This window comes from Nelusetta ayraudi, unplaced genomic scaffold (genome assembly GCF_046127955.1).
Source record: "Nelusetta ayraudi isolate G7.1 ecotype Tasmania unplaced genomic scaffold, CSIRO-AGI_Nayr_v1 ptg000002l, whole genome shotgun sequence".
Lineage (NCBI taxonomy): Eukaryota > Metazoa > Chordata > Actinopteri > Tetraodontiformes > Monacanthidae > Nelusetta > Nelusetta ayraudi.
The window spans coordinates 4,729,776-4,745,618 of record NW_027466052.1 but is presented as its reverse complement, the minus strand read 5'-3'; the positions used below and the strand labels follow the sequence as shown (position 1 = coordinate 4,745,618).

The following is a 15,843-nucleotide window of genomic DNA, read 5'->3' as shown; positions in this document are numbered from 1 at the left end:
TCCACACTAAATTGTCCGCTCATTGAAAAGTCCATTGAAATCTGGTGAGAACCCTGCCAGTCAAGTCAGTCAGTCAGCCAGTCAGTCAGTAGGGTCTCTGCTTTTATTCTCATGTGCTGTTTGCTGCTCAATCCTCCATCTGTTTCACATTAAAAGCCTTCCAGCGGTTCAGGGGGGAATAACCTTTTAACGTCACATTTACTGTGAAACATCTGCAGGAAGTGTTGAGTTTCATTAAGAGCAGCTTAGCGCCATGAAAGGTGGCAAAGCGGAGGTGATCAGCATGAATGGAACGACTAGTGGGAAAGTGGTCCAAGGAGGCGGGGAAAGTGAGAGCCGAGACGGAATTCACCCGTCACATGGTTAGCATGGAGGACAATCTGTACTAATTAATTTACTGCGGTAATCTCAGTAATGACCAAACATTTTTTTTCCTCTTGTGTCTTACTGGTTTTCTCATCGAGCGTACAGTTCAATGCAATAAACGGCTTCATTGGAACAGAGCATCAGCTGTTCTTAGATGTTTTAACCCCGTGGCTAGCAGATATTACTTTATAATACCTGATCCAGACCATGTGTGCACATCGCGGCAAACGTGCTACACTTATGGATCAACTCGGTGCAGCTCGGGTGAAAAGAATACTTTCTTCCCTGTTTTATCCATGGCAGCGGTGTCTCAACTGTAAGGTATTAAAGGCTCAGGTTGGTTCGGCTGAGGGATGGCAAACAGCCAGACGGCAGCAGGCGTGTGATAGATGGAGACTGTGGGCTTCTATGATGCCGGCTGACCTAAAAATAGTGCAATCATGTTTACAGAGTTTATATAACAAGTGTGACCAATCAAGTGCTCAACAATTAACTACAAAAAAAAAATAAAAATAAAGACCATTTTGAACTCATACTGCTGCTGTTATTGTTAAATTATCAGCTTTTGTTTTTCCAGTCTAACGACGAATCGAACACCTGGTTGTTTTTGTTACTTCCGCCAAGCGTGAAATTCGTAAAAGCTGCTGGAAGATTGTGCAAAACCACCGTTTTCTAAAAACAATTTATTGTCTCTTATCCAGTGAACAAACTCGGCAGAAACATTTCATGGCCTCGCTCAACTGCGCTGAAACAACCAGCTCAAGAAATCAGCTCTTTGTGATGTCACAAAGGGAACACCAACACCTCTCCTGTGGCAAACCCCCTGTGTGGAAGGTCCAACCAAGCATCAGTTTTCGCAGGAAGCCAAAACCTTTATTTCCTGGAGATCTCCAGGTGTTTTTTTAGGTGAATTACTTCTTCTGAAAGATACTGAATATGAACTTCCCACCACTGCGTTAAAACCGAAAGGCAAAGCAACGGTGGAAGCAGAATTCTATTGGAAAGATTCACCAACTGAGCCATCAGCCGAGCTGAATACGAGGGGGATTCAGACACAAGTACCCACATACGAGTACAATCAGGCCTTGGATACAAATCAATCCTGACCTTTTCCATCCAAACAGGCAGCTGCTGCCGCTCACCCGGTCCCTTTCATTGGAGGCGCGGCACAGCGAGCTTCATGGCCGTGATTAAAAATTGAACATACTGCTTCACCTGCAGAATCAACCGGTGTCACGTTGGAGAGTGAACATTAATTATCTACGAGTGTCCAACACCGGCTCTTGAATCTTTCCATTATTAATATCCTCAACACAACCAGAGACATCTCTCATTATCGGCGGCTCAGCAGCGGCTCCATGATTTTCCAATTACCGCCGTCGTGTCAGCCGGCTCGGCTGCAACTATTTCTTCGCCTCGCAAAGAAAAAAAAAAAAAAAAAAAGAACCCCTCATTTCAGAGTAGCTTCGGAGGTCAACTGGCACATTTTGCACTCACAGAAAAGCGAAACCGTGCAGTTGCTCCACGTGCGCTGAATAAAGAGCTGAGAGAACTCCCCCCCCCCCCCCTCACCTCACCTCAATCTAAACGAAACCATCAATGCAAAGTTACAGTCACTGAACAACCGTTTCCATCATTATGTTCACCGACTGTGACGACTTTGGGCATCGGCGCAGCGGCGTTTCGCTCAGGAGTCGACGCCGTGTGACTGATCCACTATTGTGTTCGGTCTAAGCAGCCCGGCACCCGACAATTAAAATTCCCCTGAGGAGCAACAAGGCGAGAGGAGCGAGCGAAAAGCAACACCGTTCGACTCTAAAAAGCGAGGCACCCCTCTTCCCCATTAGCCTTTTCGCTGACGCTAGCGCTGACAGGTGTGGCTGAGCCGAGCCGAGCCGAGCCGAGCCGAGCGCCTCCGCCGGCAAAGGGAGACTCGCGCAGGCCCCGTGGCCGAGACCCGTTTCACTTTCCCAGCCGTGTTTATAATTTCACCTCCCGCAGTGGCCCTCGGGCGAGAAGAAAACAAGCCTGCCTCACAACAGTCAGAGCCTTTTAGACCCGACGAGCCGAGCGCATGGATCTTTCCGAGGAAGCGGAGCCCCACCGTCGTCACAGTGAGGCTTCTGTTTGATGAAAGAGCAGTAAACACATTCCTGATGTGGGGATGGGGGGGGTTGTTAGCGGGGAAGTGTGGGGGTTGGCTGCGTGGGAGAAAACAATGATTTGGCTAATGCCAAAGTTGTGAGGGAAATTAAAAAAAAAAAAAAAAAGACGCAGCTACAAACCGCAAACATGAGAACGCGCGTGTAATTACGGTGAAGTGAGTTGAAGTATGAGACGAAAGGCAGGCGGCGTGTGGCTCCGCTCAGCGGTTTCCTTTACTTTGTGCACACGCACGGTGGGGGTGGGGGGGGCCCCCGCCCCACCCCCGGAGACAATTACCACGTCCGCTCTCAAAACCTCCACTTCAAAGAAAAGATTCCTGGGAATCTGACGCGTTAAAACTTCCCATTTTCCGCCCCAATCTGCTTCTCAATCGGCACCGCGGAATCCAGCCGCTCCATGACGCAGATGGTGTTGGCGATCAGGGCTCGGATCCTAGAGCAGCGGCTCGCAATATTTTTTCCCTTGTCATGAAGTCGCGACTCAAAGTTATTGCACAGCACTCAAATTTATTCCACAATGATAAAAATGCTAGCCCACTTTCTATCACTGTCTTGGAAAGAAATTATTGAAATTATTGAAGTGAATTGTTTGTCCTGCAAAATAATGCTCAGCATTTTCTCTGCATTTTCACACGCATATATTTTCTCTGAAAAATATATGTGTGTGTGTGTGTGTATATACATACATATATGTATGTATATATACGTATATATATACATACATATATGTATGTATATATACGTATATATATACATACATATATGTATGTATATACACACACACATACATATATACATATATATATATATATATATATATATATATATATACGTATATATATATATATATATATATACATATATACATATATACATATACATATATCCATATATACATATATACATATATACATATACATATATCCATACATATATATATATATACATATATACATATACATATATACATATATATACATACATATACATATACACATATATATATACATACATATACATATACATATATACATATATATATACATATATATATACATACATATATACACATATATATATACACATATATACGTATATATATATATATATATTTATATATATATATACACATATACATATAAATATACATATATATATACATATATATGTGTGTATATATATACATATATATGTGTATATATATATACATATATATGTGTATATACATATATATACATATATATGTGTATATACATATATATGTGTATATACATATATATACATATATGTGTATATGTATACACACATACATATATATATATATATATATATATATATATATATATATACATATGTGTGTATATACATATATATATATATTTTTTTAAATAAATAAATGAAGGAAAACTCCCATGAAGCCACGATCAGAAATAAATACCCAACATGTTCTCTATAAATCTATATATTTAAAAATCCCGACCCACTTATGGGTCCCGACCCACCAGTTGAGAAAGACTGTTTTAGAGGACGGTAAAAAAACACTTTGTGGTCGGGCACTTGATTTCATAATGAGGAAAACCGAGAAGGGCCGGGCGGGCGGGTTTACAAACGTGTACGTCTCTGGCGGTGAATATTTGCTTTGATAATCCGACACTGGGCTGCGACCCTCCCATCTGCATTCACTCAGCCTCTGCGGGAAGCAAGTGTCTCTTCTCTGCCGCTCGGGAGCCGACATCGCCGGGCAAGGCGGCAGAAAGAGAGCGGGAGGGAAGGAGGAGGCAGCAGCACCCTCGATTCTTATCAACGGCAAGTTTTAGGTTTCTCTAAGCCGGTGGGTTAGCGCTACGCTGTACGACAGATAAGGTTATCCGAACGATCCGCTCCAAAGAGAGAACACAGTGGACGGCTGTGCGGAATGTGTTGAAAAGAAACTCCAGCTCAATTTATATAATGAAAGGTGTTTTTTGTTTTTTTTTGTTTTTTTTGTGGTACTCGACCGAGACACCACTTAGAGATTACATGGATACTTGAATTCTCCCTGGCGCTGATACCAGCCTGGATGTTTTCGGGCTCTGAATAATGAAGGTCTTCACTGAGACAAAACAATCCTGTTTGCAACCGCTCCTTAGCAACTCGCGCGCGGATGGTTGGCTGGCTGGTGGCTGAGAGCTGGCACGCTTTCATGTTTCCCAAAGAAAACATTTCAGCACGAATCTGCACGCAGATACTACTGGGATGAAGTATTTAAGTGTTTAAGGGTTTGGCATTATCCGACGCTCTGTTCAATGCACGACCGAATGAGGTTTCTGAGGGGAGGATTTTCCCAGCCATTATAGTGACATGCGAATTGTACCGTTCAAAGAGCCAGCATTCAAGTCGTTACTCTGAATAGCGCTGCCGGATACTTGAGACGAAAGAATGTCATGTTGCATGTAAATCAATAATCTGCTACACATGCGTAGCGTGCAAGAGTATTTAATGGTATATTTGTGCAGTGAGCCGCGGGCAAAAAAAAAAGACCTTGTGCTATTCCCTTTTCATGGTGAATGTGGTAAAACAAAATAAAAGAGTGATAAAAAGGTTTGTGCTTGATTGGAAACGACTCACTTGGTCTGAGTAAAGCCAGAATTCCAAAGGACTGAAGACAAAGTACCTGCGTTTCCATGACAGTTTTTCGCAAAATAAAGGAGATAGTTCGAAAATTACGACAAAGTTCAATTGCGATTTGAAAGTGTTTCCACTGAATGGTGTGAAGCGCAGCAAAGCCGCAATTCTCGTAAAATCTTGTCTCGCAGGACATAACTCTCGTAAATCTCGCGGGATTTTACGAAAATTATGTTTGTTTGTTTACGTTACGTTTGCTGTCAACAATGGTTGTTCTATTTTTCTCTTTGATTACTTGTACAAAATATTCTGTCTTCTTAACCGTCCAGACATAATGCGCCATTTTCACTTGAAGTGAACTGGTTGTGCGACCACCCTATGTCACGTCAGGTGATGCGTAAATGCGAGAAAAGTTGCGATATACCTCTGTATTCATTCGTCTGAAAAAACACCTCATGAGCGTAAAAACCTTTTTGCGACGTTTGAGAGGTTTTTTGAAATTTAGCCGTTTCCATTACCAGTTTTTTAATTGCGATATTTAGGTTTTGTGCAATTCTAGGGGTAATGGAAACAAAGCTAGTGTGTGCGAGGATACACGTTTGTGAATTGGATATAGGAAAAGAGGAAGAGGAAAATTTGCTTGGTAGATTATTTCTTTGTTGTACGTCTGAGTAATGAATCTTCCTCAGTTGGAATGACTGTGTTTAGTTCCCTTTTAAATGGAGCCACATTTCTAAGGAACGTGCATTTGTGGCTCAGCCGAGTACGTGGGCTGCATCAGTGAAAAATTTGCCAATGCTTCCGATGCCAAACTAGCGTCATGTCGCTGTTGCTGTTGGCTCTTGTTTTGAGCTGCCGGTGTCGTCAGGTTCTGCCCACCAGGTGGCTGCGGAGAAACATCGAGATCTGCAACCGGTGGCATTACCTCCAAACACACATTTCAGTGCCAACTGCAATAGACACAGAGGGATCTCACCTGCCAAAAGAATGAAGGTGACTTCAAATAATTCATGTGCCTGGACCAATATCAAATCAGAAACAATTAATAAAAGATAACTAAATGATACTAATTCACTCTGGGGAAACTGCAACCTCCTCCCGCTGAGTAATCTGCCAATTTAGTTCAACCTCTTTCAAGCAACAAAGTCCACATTAGCCACGGCCAGGGGTTGTATAGTTTCTGTGGTTACACCACACTTCGGTACACGTTAAATCAACGGCTTAAAAAAAACAAAAACAAAAAACCTGTTAGGTTAAATACCAATCCTACTTGATCACAAGACGTCCCAGTTGTAACAAAGAGTGAGTCAATTCCCTGCATCCCTCGGCTGGAGTCATTAAAAGCCTAATTGAAACCAATGATCATGCTCTCCCGACGTTTACATCAACGGCAGCTTGCACCAATAAAAACAAAGACGGCTACACAGCAACACAAACAGCACCAGCATGGCTGAACTAGCATGTGTGACGAATAAACACAAATCCATGTCACAGCTTTAATGGACAATGACTTTTGAAAGCTGCGCCAATACTTGCCTGACACTTCAGAGGATACTTTGGATGATAAAGACGAGTATTAGGCCTTTTCATCAGTGAACCATTCCCTGTTTGAAAGGCGCTGGGACTCGTCAAAAAGCAAAGGCAACACTTGAACACAGATGGTGGCACAAAGCACATTTGAGACAAATACATGAAATAAAAGTTGTTGTCCATCCCACAAATGTTCCCTTCTCTCACTTCACAACTTCTGATTAAATGTGCAGAAAGTTATTGTTATTAAAAGTGGTTTAAAAATTTTTTTTTTTTTAAACTTCAATAAATCTTTTATCATCCAACAAGCCAAACTACCCTTTTGTCATCCAAAAGCTGTCCACAAAGTTTGGAAGCTGAGCAAATGTGGTCGCTGAAGTGGATCCACAACAAGACGTAATCAATTTCCTAAAACATGTGGCAGAGATTTTACTGAACTCATTACTGGGCATAATTAGGTATGAAAAAAAAATGGTATGAACTGGAATGGCATGAAAGTGATCAATTCAGACACATCTGAGCCTGATTGGACCACCCACAGACAAACGTAATAAAAGTCAGATGAGAACAGCAACATTCTTTTGTGAAACACACACACACAGAGAAAGATTAATGGCGCTGGAAGCAGGGCTTTCTTTCCCTCTCCACATCCTCCTCTCCTGCTCCGCACCCCTCTCCTGCGCGACGTAGCTGGCAGGAAGTTTCTGAGCAGACGTGTCACCCGGCGGAGCACAATTGAGTTTGTAATCTCTGACCCTGCAGTGGCAGAGCGTCTCCTGCTCTCTGTCTCCTCCTCTCCGGTGGAGAATACTCTGTTGTTTTATTTTTTTTGTTTGGCTTTTTTTTTTGCCGCTAGCCCGGAGCTCCACTGGATAAAGATCTCTCGAATCAACACACGCAGGGGAGAGGCATGGACGACCTACAGCAATTGCTCAGGCATGCCTGGGGTTCCTTGGCAAAACAAAAAAACGAACACTGTGAATCGACTCATCGTAATGAGCAAAGCAATGCCGCCGCTCGCGACTGGAACGGAGCAAAAGAATAACGATTGAATTAAGAGCTCTTTCGATCCCTGGTAGGAGGGAAACACGGTCGCCCGCCGACTCTGCGTGCAGAGTGCAGGGAGTGCGCTGCGCCACTTCCGTTCATTTCCTCATTCCAAGAACGGGAGAAGTGGCACAGACACTTAGCCCCCGCAAGGAACCATTTTGGGCCATCGAAAAAACAAACACCAGATGTTGAGCGGGGTGATAGATGTCCAACATGTTGACTGTATGCATCATTAAGGCTCGTGGTGCGGTTAGAATTAGCACGAGTCACAGGGTGGAAGTGAAAAGATGACGAGAAATTAGAAGGAAAAAAAAGGGTGTTTATAGTTTATAGCGGGATGAATGGAGATGGAACACAGACGTCTGCAGAACTGACGGGGTGTCAAACATTAAAGGATAACACCCACGGCTATATGTTCCGTACAATAATGCAACGTTAGTATAAAACACAGACATATTCCCCGTTTGGAAATTTATTGCATTCATTGACACAGGTGCTAACAGCTGCGTTTCCATTACCCCTAGAATTGCTTGAAACCTAAATATCGCAATAAAATAAAATGGTAATGGAAATACCAAAACTTCGAAAAAAAATCTCTCAAATATCGCTAAAAGGTGTTCACGCTCGCATGAGGTGGTTTTTCAGACAAATGGATACAGAGGGTATATCGCAAAGGTGTCATGGAAACACTTTTTCGCATTTACGCATCACCGGACGTGACGTACGGAGGTCACGTGACCAGTTCACTTCAAGTGAAAATGGCGCGTTATGTTTTGACGGAGGAGGAGACGGAATATTTTTTTTACAAGAAATCAAAGAGAAAAATATAACAACCATTGTTGACAGCGAACAAACGTAAAACAAACGAACGCAAACGTAATTCTCGTAAATCTCACGGGACGAGATTTTACGAGAATTACGGTTTATGCGCTTCACACCATTCAATGGAAACACTTGCAAATCGCAATTGTACTCTGTCGAAACTTTAGAAATATCGCTTTTACTTTGCGAAAAACTGTCATGAAAGCACAGCTACTATCTTGCACGATAATTTCAGAATACTGCCACCAGCACTGTGGTAACATGTTGACAATGTAAAGTGCCCATCATTGCACACTCAATTACTGGGATACCGAGTCTGCATCGGGTTATTGCATTTTCAAATACTTACACATAGCCTAATACACTATTAAGTGCTTAGTGAAGACGTATGCAAATGAGAACGCACTGATTTGGCTTCAGTGTGTCTGACAGGCATCCTCACGAGGCAGCACTTAACATGGGCTGCCACTGACAATTATCAATAACATTGTCAATGGTAGCATTTTGCTCTCTCTGCTCTAGATGTTAAAAGGAAAACAACCGCGCGGCGATGATATAACGCTTATGTCTGATTAGTTTGAATGTGTCACTTTCACGGTGTACCTACTATAGCCTACTCTCTTCCTGTCTACTTGACAGCACTGCTAAATATAATACATGTTATTATAGCAGCTTACAACTGAGGCTAAACCTTCGCGGATTAAGGCAAAAAAAAAAAACAAAAAAAAACAAAAAAAGCAAAATGGATATTCCTTTGAGCAGAACCACGAATCTCAACCCCCTTTTGAACTCGGCATAACATTGCAGCTTGGTATGCAGTTACCTCACTTTGATTCCGACTTATTTTCATCAACACTGCTGTCCTCTACACCATCAAAGGAAGCGGCTGCCTTTATGCCTGTTCCAAGTTCCTGCGATCAGCATACAGACGGTGGGGAGAAACAAGTCCGGCTAAATGAGCAAGTGTGTGTGTGTGTGAGGGGAAATGGAGATGAAGTGGCGATAATAAGGGGGGCCTGACTGTCTGCTCCCGCAGCAGCAGCAGCAGCAGCAGCAGGGACCGTGTGACATCCAGTGAAGTGGTCTGAGGACGGCAGTGAAATTCTAAAGAGTGTAGCAGGCCATTTCAAGTCTGGCAGATGGGTCTATGTATTTTTCATGCTGCTGAAAACCTGTGACTGAAGTTTGGTTGGTTGTCATCCAGCGCCTGGGGATCCGGAGCTGAATGCATTCTACACACCACTGCAGTTTCGCATGATGTCTGACCTCCCTGCCATGGCAAACTGCCCGGCGAGGGGGAGGTGGGGCGGTGCGGGGGGGAGGTGGGAGAAGGGGAGGAATGCGAGTGTGTGACTGAGGCTGTGCCGGGGAAAAAAAAGGAGGAAAAAAAAAAAACAGAGGGATGCACAAATGCGTGTAAGTGTGTACATCTGTTCACTGAGCATAACCTGGATTGGCCAAGAACACATTAAACTTCACAGCCCTGACCTGTAAAACATACTGCTGGAGAGAAAGTGGTAAAAAAAAAAAATATGAGGGAGGAATGATGGTAGGGAAGGCGGAGGGAGGGAGTAGCAACTGCTGAGGATTCACGCAATTTTACACAGGAACGGGCCAAAGAAAAAAAATTGCATTGCCTGACTTACCTTCCTTTGGAATGCATCCAATATATCCTCTGAGAGTACCAGTGCGTGTGTGTGTGTGTGTGTGTGTGTGTGTGTGTGTGTGTGTGTGTGTGTGTGTGTGTGTGTGTGTGTGTGTGTGTGTAAGTGGGTGGGTGGGTGGATGTACGAGTGTGTGCGGAGCATGCTGGCAGGAAGGCTTTCAGCATATAAATATCACATTACCACACAAGGAAACGCAGGCATCAGTCCGAGCTTTCAGCGGGCCTAACAAGCACGGGAGCTCCTCCACTCGAGGGGTCAGAGGCAGCGCTCGCACAAAATGGAATTCCAGCAGAACGCCGCGCTTCTCTTAACAGATAAGTGGCAAAGCTCGCAGCTATGCTTCCCCATGTAGGCCGGCTTCATTTGTATGGCTGGCGCCGACGTGCCAATGCCAGCTGGGCTGCGGCGTGACGTTCCGACGGACAACAGCAGGTCGGAACGCTGGCTGTCGTGAAGCGTTGCAGGGTTCCTTGCACTGAAGGGATGTAATCAAGATGTAAGTGCGACGCAGGCTCTTTGTTTTGTTTCCCAGCGAATTGATGAAGCAAATTTGGCTTGATTAATGACTTTTATATTGGTAAAAGCTGAAGATATTGCTCATAAATACATTAATAAAAGTGTGTACTTGCAGTACAATAAAAGGATTTTGGTTTTCCTTAGAATTGTTCTCATATATATAAGAATATACATTAACCAAGGGTCTTGCTACTAGATAGCCGCCATTTTGTGCTGCTCGGCGGGCTTCCTTAAAAACTATACACACTGGACCTTTAATCCAGTTCGCAGAACTACAAATGTAAATCCAGTGTGCTCGATGGCGTTCCTCTTGGCTCTGGTCTCGGACCACTAACAAAAGTGTTTCATACCAAATGTTGACAGATGTTTCCTGACAATGTTTTGTGACGCAGACCTGAAATAATCAGTTTCTGGAAAACCTAACTCTATATTTTTATGTCAACACAATTCTACATGCACATGGGCATGTTTTTGTTTTTCTTTAGACGCTCCTTAGTTATGTTTATCAAATTTTGGACTTGGAGCTACAATTTTTATGGGCCTATGCCGTTTTTTTTAATACAACAGTGGACATACAGTGAGTGTACATGAGACTTCAGTTCACATTTATTAAATATTGACCACACTGAGGATACATACACCCTGACTCTCGTCTGTCAGCTGTCTTGGGTAATATCTGGTAAGATGTGTCTCCGACTGGCTGGATTGCGCTCACACCGTCACTTAATATCCATAAACATTTTCCCCGCAGGGCTTCAGTGAATAAAATGGACAATATGAGCTTGATATTAGCTTTTAACTTTTAATTTAACTTAGTTTTTTAAATCATTCGTAACAGGAGCTCAGTAGTCAGTGTTTGTAAAAGTACAATAACAAAATTGTTACTTGGGGAACAATTTGGTATTCTGATGATATTTTCATCTTTTCTTGTGTTTTGATATCATTATTTACAAGTTTTCTACTCTGGAAAGTCTTCTTTTGTGTCATTTTAATCGTTCAAAACAGTAGCTTAGATTAGAACTAGCTGCTATTTCAGTGCAAGGAATGTATTTTGCAAGACCTTAAGGAACAGTCGTTACAATGAAATTCACTGCTTTCATAAAACATTATGTTAGCCATGACTGTGTTAAATGATTAACTGTGGGTTATAACATTTAAAAATATGAAGAATTATTGCATTATATCTCATTTTTTAAGTCCCTCCCACCCCCAATTTCAAGATGCCGAGACTGAACGTGCTCTTCCACCGATGGCTTCTTTTGGTTTTCATTTTCAAAACAAATACTGCGCTGGTGCTCATTCTTTTCCCGTGAGTGAGTGGAAGGTGACGTCATTGTCAAAGCAACGTGAAACTTGAGTGCCGACCGTTTAGAAACCACCGCTGTAAACCACAGAGAGCGGGCCATGACTCAAACATGTGTCTATTTGATACACACGAGCGCCGGGGGACCACTTTTAATGTGTTAGCCTTCAATGGACTTGAGCCATATAAAAAAAATAAATAAAAATGCGCCGCTGTGAGTCACCGCCGTTGGAAAACATCTGTGAATATCGAAACTTTCAGGTCACATTACTGTGTCGGCGCTTCATTGTGGAGAAATCCCTTTGATTAGATAAAACATGAACCCACGCGGACCCTCAACGTCACTCTGTATGAATAAACGCAGCTATTACCCTGCTCCACTTGCGCTCAATAGGATATGTAAGTGCGGCCGGCGATGGCTTCTTTGGAAAGCACGTCGATAAATTAGACCCTTGTTACGAGGGCGGATTGATCCGGCCTATTTTTCTTTTCGCGACGGGTAGCCGGCGGATTGTGCAGCCGGCGCTCTGTGTGGGGCGTGATGTGGCTCCGCCGGTGGTGCTGCGCACCAGGCTCATAATGGATCTGTGCGCGCGTTGACAAATGCCGCGCTTAAAACGCGCTAACGATGTTTGACTGCGTTTTATTTGCGCTCCCTGAAAGATTGCACGGTCGAGTGTCATCTGCGAGCGCCGAGTGAGCCATCTGCGGCCGGCACATCCATCCCTCAGCGACCTGCATGGTTTTTTTCTTTTTATTTGGGGGGTTGGGGGGTTTGGGGGGGTGGAGCAGCTCTCTCTCTCTCTCTCTCTGTCCTCATCCTTTTTAATTATCTCCCTCTGCCTCTTGCAGCGGGAGCATTACAGTTTTCAATCTCCAACGCACCACCCGGCCAACCCCCACCGCTTTCTGCCGAGGGAAGGTCAGACATCTCAGCCCGTTGCTGAGTGAGCACTGGGGGAGGAGGAGGGTTGGTGAGGGGGGGCAGTGGAGACACCCAAGCGCAGATCATAATGGTCGGCCAATTATCAGCAGTAAAAGGGGCAGGGGAGCTGGGTGGAGTGAAAAGATTATGGCGGCGGCGGCGGTGGTGGTGGTGGTGGTTGGATCAATACACCAGTCAATTTCTAATGAGGGAAAGAATTGGTCCAAGTCAAGCAGATGGAAATCCTGCCTCTCTCTGCCTGGGGTGGTCTTTCTTCACCGCCTGTCAGCAGGCTATCAACCCCCTCCCCCTGCTTGCAGCTTTTAGCGCAACAACAGCGCCCCTAGTGGGAAGGAGGGGATGAACCGCGACGGTCCGGTGGACGTGGCAGAACTCAAATATTTACATTTATCGCATTTCCAGCATTCGTGACGCGCCCTTCTCGCGCCCCCCCCCCCCTCACACACACACACACACCGGAATCTGCCCGCATTCCACTTTCCCTAAATGTTTCATACATCACTGGGAGCAGATTTACGCAGGCAGGGAGAATAATGGCCGCCTGTCCTTCACCGCTCCCCTCTTTTAACCACCCACAACTGCCAGCAGAAGGCAGTTAATCCTGCATCTCGCCCACTTGGCCGGGCCCCGCAGCTCGACTGTGCGCTACTATGCATTAGCGCGACGTGCACTCCACTTCTCGCATGAGAAAGGGGGGGCGAGCGCAAACTGCCGAGGGCTAAAACCGCAAAGAGTGTCTGCCTTCTTTCAAAACGGTGACTAAAAATAAAGCGCAAACCAACTGTTCAGCACCATCATTAGGCCTTTTGTTCTTTGCTGGTTGCTTCTCTGTATCCTACATCTGCCTTTTTTCTCTCTCCCTCTCTCTGAGGGGGCCTCGTGTGGGGCGGGGGTGTTATTTATGGCTGCTCTGTGCAAGTGGACACACACACACACACACACACACACACACACACACACACACACACACACGCACACACACACGCGCGCACACACACACACACACACACACACACACACACACACACACCCTTTCACAGGATGAAAGGGCAGTCACAGTGCCTGCAAACATGATTTTACAGCCCTGGGTGGAATGAGTGGTGGAGGAGAGAATGAGGACAGAGTACAAAAGGGGAAAGCCCTCAGATTTACAGGTCCCAGCAGTAAGAATGAAAACTATGTGGCACCACACATTGCTCAACTATTTCCTTTTTTCCCCCTTTAGCCAAAACCCAACTCGGTTCTGCACAACAAAAGCACTTTTAAAGGTCACAAACTGTATAATGCATGTGGCCGTAATGTTTTCTAACAATAGATTGTATCTCTATGCTGGCAGTGAACTACCCAGACATGACAAACGCGCTCGCTCAAACTTCCAGAAAGAGTGTGTTTAGGCACGCGGAGTTTGCAACGACACCAAGGGCGCAGATGCCTCGCCAAGATTAATGACCACACCCACAGCCAGGTTTTGGCTCCGCCCTCCGAGAACTTGTTTTCTGTCTCCTTCCAAACGTGTAGAGGAGGTTAATATAAAGAGCTAAATAGTGTGAAAAGTCACAGAATGTTACAATGCTGCTGCAAATGAAAAAATAAAAATGACAAACAAGAATCAATTATGCAGAAATGTAAATATTTGCAAAATTCACACGTTTTGCTGCTCCACTGCACCCACCGGTGGAAACGGCAATTTGCTGTTCATAATGCTAACCAGCATTTATTCAGTCCTGAGAGGCTGGAAGTGATGAACGCGCTGAAAGAATGGATTAAGAGCTTAACCGATTACCACGATGGTGAGAGATTAATTTCTTAGCAAACAAACTCATGATCAGCTGAAGTGCACACGGCGAAGTAAGAGCGGCAGAAGCCGAGGCGGCGCAGTCACTCCCAGAGCCGAGGGCAAAGCAGCCAAGACCAGGATCACAATGTAATTAAGTCTAAATGTGTTCCATTGACAGTGGACTGGAGGGCGACTGTGTGCGACGCCATGATTTAATGGGGAGCTGAGTGCATTTTCCACTTCATACTTTGTAAAAGCGCAATCAGGCGGAGTAATTTCGGGGTGCAAGAGCTCGAGTAAACAGTTTACGAGTGAAAAAAGGCACCGCTGACCTCCGCGCTGCGCCACATCACATGTCTGCAGTCGGCCCAGCGCCACCGTAACTCTCTGGCTGCGGTTGGATCTGGACTTTCAGGGTTCAGCAAAGAAAAGCACTCTTGTATTCCACCAGTAATCAGAGGGTGGTGCACTGTGAGATACTTCAAAGATAAGACAATGTAATTGCTCTAAAGGTCTGTGGCATAAACACAAACTATAAGCAGATGCCAGTCTAATGGGCACGTGTCATTGTTGCTGTGGGCGGCAACTGGAACCATGAATAATTTGTGTCTCAGGGGTTGAGTCCTGTGGCGCACACTGTCTCTAGTGGGAGGGAACCTTTAAGCAAGGCAGGAAGTTGGTGCTGAGGGGACTAGGGGGAATAAAAAGGTGCAGTCTGACCTCTGCTGGTGAGATGTGATATTGCCATTGTTTTAAACCAGCACCATGTGCACGATCAGCTTTGTCAAATCCAGGATTTCACATTCAATATTTAAGGATAAACAAAGGAAAGGCTGTGAGGGGAAATTACTGTCTTTTTACAAAACATGCAAGACTTTGACTTTCCCTCTCCGAGTATCAGGCTACTTAGACAAGGCACAACTGCGGATATCGAACCCAGGTTTCTGCGGGGGGATATCCAAACCTCCGTGTACGAGCCACAAAGACTAGCCATGAAACTCCGCAAAAACTAGCCACACATTTGTCCTTTGCAATTAAAAATTATACTCCAGCAGTACTTGTAAATGCCACAAGGAGAAAAAAGTGGACACAAAGTC

General features: G+C 44.5%; 1 protein-coding gene across 3 annotated transcripts in view; it reads right to left on the bottom strand.

Annotated features, from left to right (window-relative positions):
• trip4 (thyroid hormone receptor interactor 4) overlaps positions 1-15,843 on the bottom strand; it is a 77,330-nt gene that overhangs the window by 57,270 nt on the left and 4,217 nt on the right. The window lies entirely within an intron of this gene.